The following is a 14,636-nucleotide window of genomic DNA, read 5'->3' on the forward strand; positions in this document are numbered from 1 at the left end:
TGTTCTTATCATATGTGTCCCAATCGAAATTTATTTACTACATATGAATCTATTGGAGATGGAGTTGTCTTGATGGGCAACAATGTTGCCTACAAAGTTATTGGAAAAGGTACTGTCCGAATCAAAATGCACGATGGTGTGGTAAGAACTCTCACCGATGTTAGACATGTTCTTGACTTGAAGATAAATCTCATCTCTTTGGGCACTCTAGAATCTCTTGGGTGCAAGTACACAGGTGAAGGTGGAGTTTTGAAAGTTTCTCATGGTGCTCTTGTGATCATGAAAGCACGCAGATCTGATACGTTGTATACTCCATTGGGATCTACTGTTACAGGTGCTGCTGCATTTTCAACATCAGATAAATCTGATTCTAACATCACCAAATTGTGGCATATGTGATTGGGGCATATGAGTGAAAAAGGTCTTTCCTTCCTCAGCAAAAGAGGTATCTTATGTGGCCAAAGTACCGAAAATATGGAGCTCTATGAACACTGTGTGTTCGGGAAGCAGAAAAGAGTCAACTTCAAATCTCCAGCAATTCATAAAACAAAAGGTACTTTGGATTACATTCATTCAGATCTGTGGGGTCCTTCACGTACCCCATCAAAAGGGGGTGCCAGGTATATGTTAACTTTCATCGATGATTATTCAACGAAAATTTGTGTTTATTTTATGAAAAATAAAAGTGATGCTTTCTTAACTTTCAAGCAATGGAAAGTTTTGATTGAGAAGCAAACAAAAAAAGGTTAAACGGCTTAGAACAGATAATGGCTTGGAATTTTGTGATGATGAATTCAACGAATTTTGCAAGAATAAAGGAATTGCTCGACACCGTACTTTGAGAATGACACCTCAACAAAATAGTGTGATAGAAAGGATGAATAGCACTCTTTTGGAAAGGGCCCGCTGCATGATTTCAAATGCTGGGTTGACAAACGCCTTTTGGGCAGAAGTTATCTCTACAGCTTGTTATATTGTCAATTGTGCTCCTTCTGCACCCTTGAACTTCAAGACTCCAGAGGACATGTGGTCAGGTACTCCTGCTAATTATTTCGATTTGATATTTGGTTGCCATACATACATGTATGTAAATGATGGAAAATTAGAGCTAAGGGGCTAAAAAGTGTATTTTCCTTGGGTATGCATCTAGGGTGAAAGGATACCGACTATGGTATCCTGAATGTTGATACCCAATTTTTCCCTCATATATTTTTAGAATGCATATATACTATAAAAATAATGCATGAGCATCAACCAATATTTTTCCATAATTTTCTGTAATTTTAAAAGGATTTTAATTAATTTATTCTAGCATTTTATTATATAAATAATTACTACTTGCATTACAAACGGTTTTATGATAATTTTATTGCTTTATTTTGTTATTTATACTTATACTAAGCTTTAATTATTTCATGAATAGCCATATGTACATGTTAGGATTATAATTGCAATAACTTTGCAATAATGGCCCCATGTGTGCATAAATGCCTTATTTCACAAGAAAATAACTTTTTATATTTTGATAATACTAAGTAATTATTTTAAATCATTTTCATGCACAAATAATATTTTTATCATTTATAAATTATTTTATAAAATATTTTCATTAAATTAGATGGATATTTAACAAATAGCCTCTTTTAATTTTGTTTTAATTTCGGACTTAGCCCAAATTTTACCCCCTAGCCCAATTAAAATCATAACCCAATCTACCCTAGCCCACTTAAATGTAACCCATGACTCAATCTCCAAATAACCCGCCCCAGTCCGGAATTAATCCTTGTCGTTGATCTCAAAAGATCAACGGTCCAAGACTCTCTTTCCTTTTTTAATTACCCTAACACCCAAAACCCTACTCACTTCTCCAATTACGCTGCCTCTAAATCCTCTCCTCCTCTCTTCTCTCTCAAACACTCTCAAACCCTAGAGCGTCGTCACTCAAAATTCCTCCGAAATCCCTTCGATTCCCAAACGGATATGGAATCATTTGGTGATTTATTGCCTTATCCGGCCTCCTAGGTTGTTCGATTTCTTCGTGTTTTGAAGGAATCTCAAAGAGATTCAACTCAGAGTCGACCTAGACTCTTCATTTTTTCGATGAACCTGCTTCGTGTTCATCGCTGTGTTTGTGAGTATTGTTATCTTTATGTTTGTGGCTTGAAATTCCGGTTCTTAACGGGAATTTTCTCACCTCGTTCCATTCTTCAAAACCCTAATCTCTTTCTATTCAAGTCTGTTCAGATTTCTGTAGATCTGAGATGATTTTGAAATTATCTGATATTTCCCTTCGAAAATCTTCTATTTCTTTTTTTTTCCTTACTATTAACCGATTTTAATGTTTCTCTAAAACTAGGGTTTCATTTCTTTGCGTTTCTGCAAAAACTTTTCTAAAGAAGTTTGAGTGTTTGATTCCGTTACTCTTTGTTTGCTTGACTGTCTATGTTCTAAACCCTAGGGTTTCTGCTTATTTCAATGATTATTTCAATATTTGCCCGTTATTTTCATCTCTGTCAATTAGAAGAGATTGATTTTATTAGGATTCAAATTATATATTTTTGCCGAGATTGATACTTCTCTGAGATTTTTTTTTACCTATTTTCCTTATTTGTGACTCATAATTGGTACTACTTGCCTTAATTAGTCTATTAACCCGATTTATGGGATTTGATTGCTTTAGCCGACTCCTAGATGGTCTTTGACTGATTTTATTGCCTTGTTTAACCTCAAATCTGGGATGTTAATTGATTTCCCCTATTTTAAGGGGTCTTTCCCTGATTCTGTTGAGTTATTTGATTTAGTTTAGCCCCAATTAACTTATTGATTTTATTTGTATACCTTATTTGTGAACTCTGAATTATTCTTTTCCTTATTTGCTTTACTCTGCTAAGTGTTATATAAACCCCATTCTGATTTCTTTCAAATACACGAACACACTCACAAAGATACAGAAACACATATATAAACTCTTATTCACACACACTCTCTATTGTAATTCTTTCTGTTACTTGTGTTTGTTGCAGTGTCTAGCCGACTGAAAGCCAAGGCTAGACTATTGGACTCAGCTTGCCTTCACCTTCCTATTTGCTATCTCTTAACTAGTATGCCTCTGTTTCTGTGATAATAATCTCTTCCATGTGCTATGTATCTCAGTATAGTTCTGCTTTGATATTTGCTTCATAGCATCTCCTTCTCAATTACTATGCTTTAGTTCCTATTCTCTATGACTTATATGATTAGTTCACTCTGAAATTCAACATGTGCATGTTTATTATATGCTTCTCGTTTATTTTAACCAGTATGCTTTAGTTTTGATACCACTTTGCCCCATGTAGCTGTGTGGTTAGTATTCCAACATGCTTCTGTTCTGCCCTATATTTCTCCTAACCAGCATGACTTAAGTCATGTCATGTTCTATATGATAGCATGTTCATGTTTGATCCATGACAATTATTTGCTTATTTCCCAACTAGCATCCCCCAATTCCTGTCCTGTTTTATGTGCTGATAGTCTGCCTTAGCAACTCATGGTTCCTGTATGCTTCTTTCAAGAATAATGTGCTTTTTAGATTATCACTATCTTTTCTGTATGACTGTCTGATTAGCCATTTGACCTCAGCATGTTTCTATCTGTTAAATACATGTCTATATATTCCATTTAGTAATAGTTGATAGACTAAATCAGCTCCAGCAATGTGAAACTTTGTTTGTGACTCTGTTATGTCTATGATTCCGGTGTTCCTGTCTTTGTTTAACTACTGGTAACTAAATCTAAATCAATCTATTGAAACTTGGTCATGTTCTGTTTGCAACCTGTTTTTATTCACTTCTAAAAATCCAAACTTTTTTTTTCTATAACTACTTCCTACTTTTATATAATATTTTCAACTCTTACTCTTAGCTATCTAGGGTCCTGCCACCCCCAGTGTGAGCACTGCTTAGGGTCCATGAGACTCCCCTGAACTCTGATACATTGGGGCTGAATTTTGTTGAACATCCGATTCTGGTGTTAGCATTTCCCGGGGTCCCTGAGGCCCTTGGGAACTTTGACACACCAGGAACCAGTTTTATGTGTTATGGATGGGCTACCACTATGCTCAGAGATGCTATGTTTGAAGTCCTGGTTCCCAGGTTGATATTGGGCCTGTGAAGGCTCCTTATAGTATAATGGTTATTTCATTGCGTAATTTATTCATATTGGTCTGTAATAATAATCTTTGTAAAAACAGATATTGGGTTATTAATAAAGCCGGGAGGGATTATTATATATCATTGTTGGGATCGGTTAGAAATCATGCCTATAGGGTTGTTGTGATCATTTATATGCTTTAGAAATCATGCCTATAGGTCGTTGTGATGATTGTTTACTTATATGCATTTGAAACCATGCCTATAGAACTTATCTCATTCTTTAAAATCCTGAATTTTCATACTTTGCATCCTAGAGATCCTGTTATAGGACGTTTATTAATTCTGTATCAAAATTCATGTTCATGCATATTCTCAAGTTTCAATGTCCATTAGAAACCATGCATATAGGATCTTTTTTGGGAATTATCAACTAGTATAACATTCTGCTCACTTAGATATCCTGCCCATAGGAAATCATGTTTAAAATCAGCTTCAACATTAGATATCTTGCCTATACGGAACGTGTATGAAATCAGTTTCTATGCCGTGAAATAATGCCTGTATTCAGTTCTAGTACCTAGAAAGCATGCCTATAGGGTCTAAAAGATGAAATCCGCCTGTTATGAATCAATCACTAGTTTATAAAATTATGGTCTGACTAACGTTTAGATGCCATGTCTATAAGATTCTGCTAGTTATCACTTAGGCAAGCTTGTAAGATAATTAAATCCTGGGTTTAAGATTGTGATTTTCCTGTTGCTTGAAATGTGCTCAGATTCAGTAAGTAATAAAAATCAGTAGGCAAACTGATAGGTACTCACTGCCTCGCCTAAATAAAATTGCTGTATATTTTGTTTGTACTTATTTAGATAACTTGCCTATAGGACTCCTAAAATTATTTAAAAAAACTGCTGGTTTGAATGGCGTGCACTTGTTTTGTGTATTTGCGGAGGTAAATATGAGCCCCCTTTAATTGCATCTTTATGTGATAGCCCTATTTGACTTTTGTTTGTAGCTTAGTTTTCTCCTTTTAAACAACATAGGTGAGTCTAGAACCACCGTAAATAGAGGTCCTAAACACCTCCAGGGCCACAGACAAGGGATGGGTAGCGCACGCATAGGATACGTATTCGATGTTGTTAGAACGCTTAGATAATAATTAAGGGGAGGGTAATCGGGTAGTAAAGGATATGATGACCTATGCGCTAATGCTATGTGTAGCACCCTAATTTGGGGACGATTACCAAGTATTGCACAGAAGTGATCCTATAGTCTAAAAAACCTAGGACCCCCTTACTCCTTTTTTTTTCTTAAGTAATATTTGTTTGTTTATCTGCTTATAAGACTAATTCGCTTAAATTGAATTTGGTAGGGACCCACCGTTGTGGACTTTGAGGGGTTCTTCCCCTCAAGGTAATTTCGAGCCCTTACCCAATCTCTGGTAATGTAAACTAGTACACGAGTTATTTGTTCTAGGTGCCCTAACGAACCTTAATTCTTTAGGTGGCGACTCTTGAGTACACAAGAATGTCTTCAATAAACACAATGACGAATGAGTCGAGATAGGGTTGGAATACACTATGCATCAAGTGCATGAATGTTGCTAGGGTGTTGGTCAACCCAAACGACATCACAAGGAACTCGTATTGACCATACCTAGTCCTAAAGGAAGTCTTCGAGATATTTGGCTCCCGAATCTTTAACTGATGATAGCCTGAACGCAAGTCAATCTTGGAGAACACTCTGGCACCTTGTAGATGATAAAATAGGTAATCAATAAGTGGAAATGGATACATGTTCTTCACTAAAACCTTGTTCAACTGGCGATAATCAATACATATGCCCATAGTTACATCCTTCTTCTTCACAAACGAGACTCGAGCACCCCCAAGGCGACACACTGGGCTGAATGAAGCCCTTATCAAGCAACTCTTGCAACTTCTCCTTTAACTCCTTCAAGTCTGGTGGGGCCATACGATATGGAGGAATAGAGATGGGCTGAGTGCCCGGCAACAAATCAATACCAAAGTCGATATCCCTGTCAGGCGGCATGCTCGGAAGATGTGTTGGAAATACGTTTGGATAATCCCTCACTATCAGAATCAACTCCACGGTAGGTGTAGGAGTATCAACACTAAAATCTCTCACATAAGGTAGATACGCATCACACCCCTTCTCAACCATGCGATGAGCCTTTAGAAATAAAATAAATCTGCTAGGAGTATAATCTAAGGTACCCCTCCACGCTAACCATGGTAATCTTTGCATAGCCAACGTCACGGTCTTGGCGTGATAATCAAGAATAAAATGATAGGGTGACAACCAATCCATGGACAAAATAATATCAAAGTCTACCATACTGACCAATAATAGATTGCCTTTGGTCTCAAAACTACTACGAACAACCAAAGACGATCGATACGCACAGTCAACAATAATAGAATCTCCCACAGGTGTAGACACATAGATAGGAGAACTCAAAGAATCATGAGATACACCAAAATACATAGCAAAATAAGATGACACATATGAATAAGTGGAGCCTGGATCAAATAAGACTGATGCATCTCTATGACAAACCAGAACAATATATGTAGTGACAAAGTCGGATGCAACTGCCTCCGTCCAAGCAGGAAGAGCATAATACCTAGCCTGGCCTCCCCCTATAGGGCGACCTCTACCTTCCCGACCTGCACCTCGAGCTGGCTGAGCAGGTAGAGTGGTAGTTGGTGCTGTAACCATAGCCTGAGTACTTGGTGGAGCACGTGAAGCCTAGGTAGTATGTGGAGGTGCACCCCTCCTATGTCTGGGACAATCCCTAATCTTATGCCGAGTGTTACCATACTCAAAACAAGCTCTCGCAGGGCGTGGCTTAAGTGGCTGGCTCGGGCCAGATCGACTAGACTGACCGCTGAAAGCACCCTATGCAGGAGGTGTGCTAGATAATGGTTGTGCATAATAGGGAGCCTGGGGCCTATGAGTGGCCTGGATACCACTAGCGGATAGAAGTGTTGAATGAACAGGGCAACTCACATAGACCCTACCCTGATAAGCTGTTGTTGGGGTACGAGTACCACTATATGTGTCAGACTCTCGAGACCTCTTGGCCTCTCTCTCCTCTCTCTCCCGAGTCAATATACCCTCCAATCTCCTAACAAACCCCACTACCTGCTGGTATGCAATGTCCATCTCCAACTCCCGGGACATGCTAAATCTGATACAGGGGTTGAGCCCCTCGTTAAATCGACAGACCCGCTCTCGAAAAGTTGCAACCCAGGCTGGTGCATGCCCAGCCAAAACACTTAACCGAACTGCATACTCTGACATGGTCATAGAGCCATGGCACAACTGCTCAAACTCTACACGCCATGCATGTCTGAGACACTAGGGAACATATTCCCTCAAGAGCATATCCGAGAACTGAGTCCAAGTGAGTGAAGCTGCGTCGGCAGGACTACCCAACTCATATGCTCGCCACCACTGATAGGCCGCTCCCCTAAGCTGGAACACAGTGAAAACAACCCTACTAGACTCCAGAATACCCATATTACAGAGGATATAATGTCACTCCTCAAGAAAACCCTAGGCATCCTCTGATGCCAAGCAACTAAAAGTAGGAGGGTGGTACTTCTTGTACATCTCGAGCCGGAGCTGCTCCGCCTCAGAAACCGCAGCCCTAACCTCGGGCTGAACTGGGGCTATCGGCTGTACTAGTATGACCTTTGGAACCTGGTCGACCTGAACCCGCTTCTCTGGGGTACGAGCGGCGGAAGTCTATGCTCCTCCCCCGGCCTGAGATGTGGCAGGAGCAAGTGGGATCAACCCTGCCTGAGCTAAAGTACCGAACATGCTCAGAAATTGGGTGAGAGTCTCTTGGAGAGTTGGTGCAGTAACAGACATCTCAGGTGCATGCGCTCCGACTAGAGCTACCGATGGCTCCTCTATAGCAGCTCGTTTGGGTGCTCTGGCCGTACTATGTGGACGTCCTCGGCCTCTACCCCGACCCCGACCTCTCGCGGCTCTAGGAGGGGGTGCGGGTGTGTTTTCATATGATTTGGTTGTACGTGTCCTCACCATTTGTGAGGGAATAGAAAGATAGTAGTTTAGAATCTTGAAGCCAATAATTTCGCATGACAAGGAATCAAGAAGTGAAATTTTTCTAAATAGTTCCATAGCCTCCCGAAGATAAGTACAGACGTCTCCGTACCGATCCGCGAGACTTTACTAAACTTTCTTGTGACTCATAACACCTATGAACCTAGAGCTATGATACCAACTTGTCACGACCCGAATTTCCCTCGTTAAGATGCTGTGATGGCACCTAGTCTATAGACTAGGTAAGCCTAATAATTACGTGGAATAACTAAGATATAAGCTAAATCAAACATCAATGACTGTAATAAATAAAATTGGCAACTCAGTGTACAAACAACTCCCAAAACCCGGTAGGTACAAGTCACAATCTCTACAGGAAAATATTAAATATCTCTATACATCAAAGTCTAATGAGGAAAAATGAAAATAACATAATACGGGTAGAGGCGGACATTAAGGTCTGCGGACGCTGGCAGATATACCTTGAAGTCTCCACGTACGGACTAGCTCACGGATATCTGGTCAGGTAGGAGGTAACTGGATTTACACAAAATGTTGTGCAGAAGCGTAATATGAGTACGCCATAACATACCCAGTGAATGCCAAGCCTAACCTTGGTAGAGTAGACGAGGTCAGGTAAGGGACTACTGGAATATAAGGAAATAAGGCAGAATGTAAAATGATGCAATAAAAAAGTTAGGGAAATGAAACAATAAGAATATAGTGAAAGCAACAACACGAAAATCAAGAATACAAATACAACACGTAAGGAAACGAGCATCTTACAAGTTAAGGAAACATCATCAACAACAACAACAACAACAAACAAAACATATCCTAGAGGAACAACAACCACATGGCAGAAACCCCCTGAAAAATAACACTCCGCACGGCAGAAACCTCATGCCACAATGACAATCCACACGACAGAAACCTCATTCCAAATAGTACTCCACACAATAAAAACCTCATGCCACAATAACACTCCGCACGACAGAAACCTCGTGCCACAATAACTCTCTGCACGACAGAAACCTCGTGCCAAGTAATACTCCGCACGGAAAAAACTTTGTACCACAATAACAACCTACACGGTAGAAACCTTATGCCAAAACCAAACAATTATCTCAACAAAATCAAAAGACCAACACATAACTACTGAAAAAATGATATTTCAAGGATGTCAATTTACAGTAAGATCACACAGTTCAACAATGAATATGGAATCAAGAAAGCAGGTAATTCAGCTAAGCATGTAGCACAAATTGCAAATAAGAGATAAGGCAGGTAGACATGTGAAATTAGGCTAAACATGATGACTACAGGTGCTAAAATAACTCAGTCAAGGCATAAAAAGGAAACTACTTAGCGAAAACAAGAATTTCATTATTTAGCTAGTGTAAGCACTTGTCACCTTGCATGCATGGCTCTCATATATGACAAATTGTCACAATAGTACCAAATTCTAAGGGGATTTGCCCCACACAAGGTTAGACAAGTCACTTACCTCTAACCACGCTAAATCAGTCAATAAGAAGGCCTTTCCATCGACTTTTGGACTTCGAATGGCTCAAATATAGCCAAAAGCAATTGCATACTATAAATATAACTATAAGAAACTAATCTAAATAATGTAATTATTATTTCACCAAAGAATAAGAAAATCGCCCCAAAAAGTCAACCTGGCCCACATCTTGGTATCGGGGTAAAAGTCACAAAATCCTAACACCCGTTCAACCACGAGTCCAGCCATACCAAAATTACCCAAATCCGCTACAGAAATCTCGAACAAAGCCTCAAAATTCAGCCTAAGAAATTTTCTCCATTTTTCCCATTTATTCCACCCCAAAATCACTAGTACAATGATGAAATCAAAGACCTAAATATGAAATTTAACCAAAACTAAGTAAGAATGACTTACCCCAATCAACTCCTTGAAAATCCCTTCAAGAATCTCTCAAATCCGAGGTCTCTAGGTCCAAAATTTGATAATAAAATCAAACCCTCAAACTTAGACCTTTCTGCCCAGCGATCTCGCATCTGCGGGTTCTCAGTCGCACCTATGACACCGCACCTGTGACGCTGCACATGCGGAAATGCCATCGCAGGTGCGGATTCCACTTAAGACTAGGAGTTCCGCTTCTACGGACCATGGCTCACACTTGCAAGCCCTCTTCTGCGGTGAACCTTGCAACGACATCTGTAGCAACAGTTACATAACCGTTGCAATAGAAAATCTATTGGAACGGTTTCACCCCGTTGCAATAGAAAATCTATTGGAACGGTTTCACCCGTTGCATAAGCCTGTCGAACCTATTGGAACATCTTTAAAAATAAACCGTTACAATAGTACCATAACCGTTGCTACGGATTTATCTATCGCAACAGTTGCAGTAACCATTGCAATAGCTTCATGTATGATAACGATTATTTGGAAATTTTGGCTTTTGCAACAATTTTACTTTCCCCCCATAATTTCCCTCTTCAAATTTCACTAAATCCAATTTTATCAGCGCCTAGACATTTTTTTTAATTCCTAAAACTTGTTCTCTAACCTTAGAGCATATCAAAATATCCCTACACCTTCTCATAGCTTCGACCATTTGAAACCCTAACCCCTCCGGCAAGTCACTCCTGCAAGGCACTCTGTACATCTTTTCAACCTCACAGAGCCTAGGGAAAGTAATATTATGGTAGCGACAAAGAGTCAAGGTCTGGTTCTTGGGTAAGTTACCGACCTTATTTTATTAAGATTTTATTTTGTAATTTATCTCTAAATGGGTGAATAAATTTATTTGGTTAATATCCAATTAGGTACCCCTAACTGTGTGGGTATAAAAGAGAATTGGAATTTCCCAAGTGTGTCATCTGCTTTTTTTTTACGGTATTTGCGTGCTCGTATGCTTGATTGATTTTTCACTCTTGAAATTTCGGATTTCACTATATTATTTCTGCTTTGTTATTTTATATTACCCCTTGTGCTAATTCAAGAGAGGTTTTAAAGCAAATGGGTATACCTGTAGATTTAATTATTGGCACTACCTAGGAGTGAAATGTTTGTAGCGTATTGAATTGAAGTTTCAAAAAATTTGGGGGAAAATCTGCCCCATATTTGTTGAAGCAGTATTATAATTTTTAGTCTCACAAGTGTTTGAAATTATTTCTCAATGAATTCCTTTGAGTGTCCTACATAGATAATGCTGCAGTTGAAGAAAGGTTGAGTGCATATCAGCATGATAATTTATTTTTTAAGCTTATTGTATTGACATTCTATCTAGTCATTCGTGAGACCAAAACTCAAAAACGATATTTCAGTAAATGGGAGATTCCATTTTATCGTAATGTTTGTATCAACATATCTCAGTGCTTAACATTTCAATATAAACTTTCAAATATATTACTAGTACTTACTTTTAGAAGTAATCACTTCACATAATTAGTTGCTGGTTGATGAATATTTCTTTATTTATCATCTAGTTAAGTGAATTTATATACAATGCGAGAATATAAGATTAATATCTTGTATACTTTACAAAGGTTACTTGGGGTAGATTAGATATCAAATGGTACTTCCTGCTGGTTCTTTCTTTTATCACCAATTTGTTTAGCTCTTTTTGATTAGCTTATGCTAAACAATATATATTTGGAAGGGTATACTAATTCTGTATCTGGATTACATTTCAGTCCCTTATTATATTGATGTTTGAATTCCTTGCATTCTCTCAAAACAGAATTTTGGGAATACCCCTTTGAGATTAATTAAACTACTTGAAAATTCCAGAATATTTAATTTTGGTCAGTCTTTGAAATCTTCTCATATTGTTTCTTTAATTCACTTGTGTTAGATAGGTTCTGTCTAGGATTTACATTGCATATGTCATCTGTAGTATATGTATATTTCTCGCACAAGGTAGGTGTTGTAATCCGTGAAATCTAACTATTTCGGGTGAGACATGTTACTTTACAGATTACTAGTAGGCTTCGCAGAAAATAGCACCAGTAAATTACATACTTTTTTCACTACTATGCATTAATCTGAATAAATATATTGTATTTCTTGGCATGCCAAAACTTATATTACCAGTGTGGTTGATGAAAAGGATACATTTTTAATGTGTGAATGAAAGTTGTGCGGTTTAGTTAATTATATAGAAGTCCGTTATATATGGTAATCACTTATCCTCTTGTAAATTGAAGCGATATCGTTTCTATTCTTGTTGTTCCAATAGTACCAAAGTAATAAATAATGGTCCTTGAAGTGCTTCCAAAACTGATTATTGTCCCAACTGAAGGTTGAGTTCCCATGGTAGAACTATAATGAGCCTTTAGATACTGTATCATTGCTTGTGTTTAATTTTAGGTACAGAAATATCTGCATCAAGTCTCTGATTCCATATAGAAAATAAAGTTTGTGGCCAACCCAATTTACATGCAGCTTTTAATTTGAAGGGGGCTGATTAGTTTAACCTTTTTTTCTCCTGTAGGAATGTCCAAGCTTCAGCTCAATACTTGCATATAATCCTTATAATGAGCCCAACATTGAAGTTTTCAGGTTGTAGAAGTATATTTGTCCATGATTATTCCTGCACAAGGTGCTTTATATGGGCAGAGTTATCAATTCATTATCCCAATATTTGTAGTCTTGTGTGGCATGCATAGCTATGTCCTATGATCTGCAACTATTGATAGATTTAGCATCACATTACTGACTAATTCCAACTTATTGATTATTCATTACCATATAAAATTTTGCTAATGTATTTTCTACAGTATTTGGTTTTGCAGGTAAGTTGGGAGATTAAAGGTGAGAGTTATGTGGGCAATCAACCCTTGTACGATCTTGAAGATCAACACAAGAGATTAAGGTGAGAGCTTTCTAAGTAATCAAACTTTTGTTTCAGTTGTATCTTGTTTTTCTTTTTCTTATTTGTTTTAAGTTAGCATTGATATGATCTATCCCTTCAAATTCTCTCACATAATTCTTTTTTGGTCTTGCACCCTTTTTACTATTGAATTCTCTACCTTTATCCATTACTATGGATGCAACACATTCCTACAACATAAGAAAAAGAAAATTTTGGACTTTTTGTCAAAATTTATGTGTGAAATAAATAATAATCTTACCTTTATTAAATTCGCTAATTCTAAATTCTAAATCCTCCACGTCGTTGGAACAAGATTTCTACTCCTTGTTGTTGGAATAATACTTTTACCATATCGATGTATGCAGCGAATTACCTGCACAATATGGCTGCTGGACATTCATTTGACTATATACTAGCAGCTTGCTTCACTTGTGTAATTTGTATTGTACGATGACAATGTTCCCGTGATAGTTTGATTGGGTTTTCTCTTCTCTGTTGTACGTATGGTCGCAATTGGTGCCTTTTTCAGTAGTAATTTCTGAATCATTAATGGAAAAAATAGTGCAACACCATTTTGATGAAACTATTATTTTTTTGGCAGGTTAATATATTTTTAAATGTTGTGTCTTATTCCAGCACTTAGTTCATCTCTGGGACTACTTTGAATTTGAATTTGCAAAGCTTTATCGACTTCTTTGAGCTGAATTACACTTGAAGTTTCAAGGTACTACTTAGATTGTATACTGGATGTTAAATTCTTTTAAAAAATTTACTAAATTATTTATTTTCATCTTTATAGGTGGAACGGATGAGCAAAGAGTAGATGAAAGCGGCAACAATATTGTTTAGAGTTATGAGATTATTTTAAAATATAGTGTATTAAGATATTTTAGGAATCTTTTATTTTGGATTTTCATTACTTTGAGAGCTTATGTATGCTTTCGAATTGTTAGAATTTTTGTGGAACGTCTAAATAAATTCTAGCAATAGCTTCAACAAATTATTTGTAAACCTTCATGAACCGTTGCGGTAGCTCTTAATAACGGTTGCAATAGTCTAAATAAACTGTTGCAGTAGCTCCTAATAACAGTTGCAATAGCCTCTAATAACCATCACATGAACTCATAATAACCGTTGCAATATATCATCTAAACCGTTGCTATAGTAGAAAATACCGTTCCCTAAAATGATACTGAGACGATTTCGCACCGTCCCAATTGACTAATTAACCGTTACAATAGATAGACCTATTGCAAGGGTTCCAAAACCATTACCATACAGAAGCTTATTGCAACAGCTATGCAACCGTTGCACAACACCGTTGCAATAGATCTATGGCAACGGTTTTTGTATCTATTGTAACGGTTTTGCCACTGTTGCTGTAGATCAATTTTCTAGTAGTGGAGAGATGACAGGGAGGCCAAGAGGGATCGAGTTACTGGGGGATTTAGTGGTGGTCACGCTGCAGCTACATCCCATCATGGTAGAGGATATATGAGCGGTCTAGTTCATTCAACACTTCCAGCTTCTAGTGGTGCTCCGTGTA

The 14,636-nt window shown here is 37.8% G+C and overlaps 1 long non-coding RNA gene across 1 annotated transcript; it reads left to right on the plus strand.

Moving 5' to 3' along the window:
- On the plus strand, nt 10,625–14,107 carry LOC109224617. Its single transcript, XR_002067736.1, has 5 exons — nt 10,625–10,950; nt 12,710–12,777; nt 12,996–13,090; nt 13,692–13,814; nt 13,890–14,107. It is a non-coding gene; the product is annotated as an uncharacterized LOC109224617 (long non-coding RNA).

Source organism: Nicotiana attenuata, chromosome 3 (assembly GCF_001879085.1).
Source record: "Nicotiana attenuata strain UT chromosome 3, NIATTr2, whole genome shotgun sequence".
Classification (NCBI taxonomy): Eukaryota; Viridiplantae; Streptophyta; class Magnoliopsida; order Solanales; family Solanaceae; genus Nicotiana; species Nicotiana attenuata.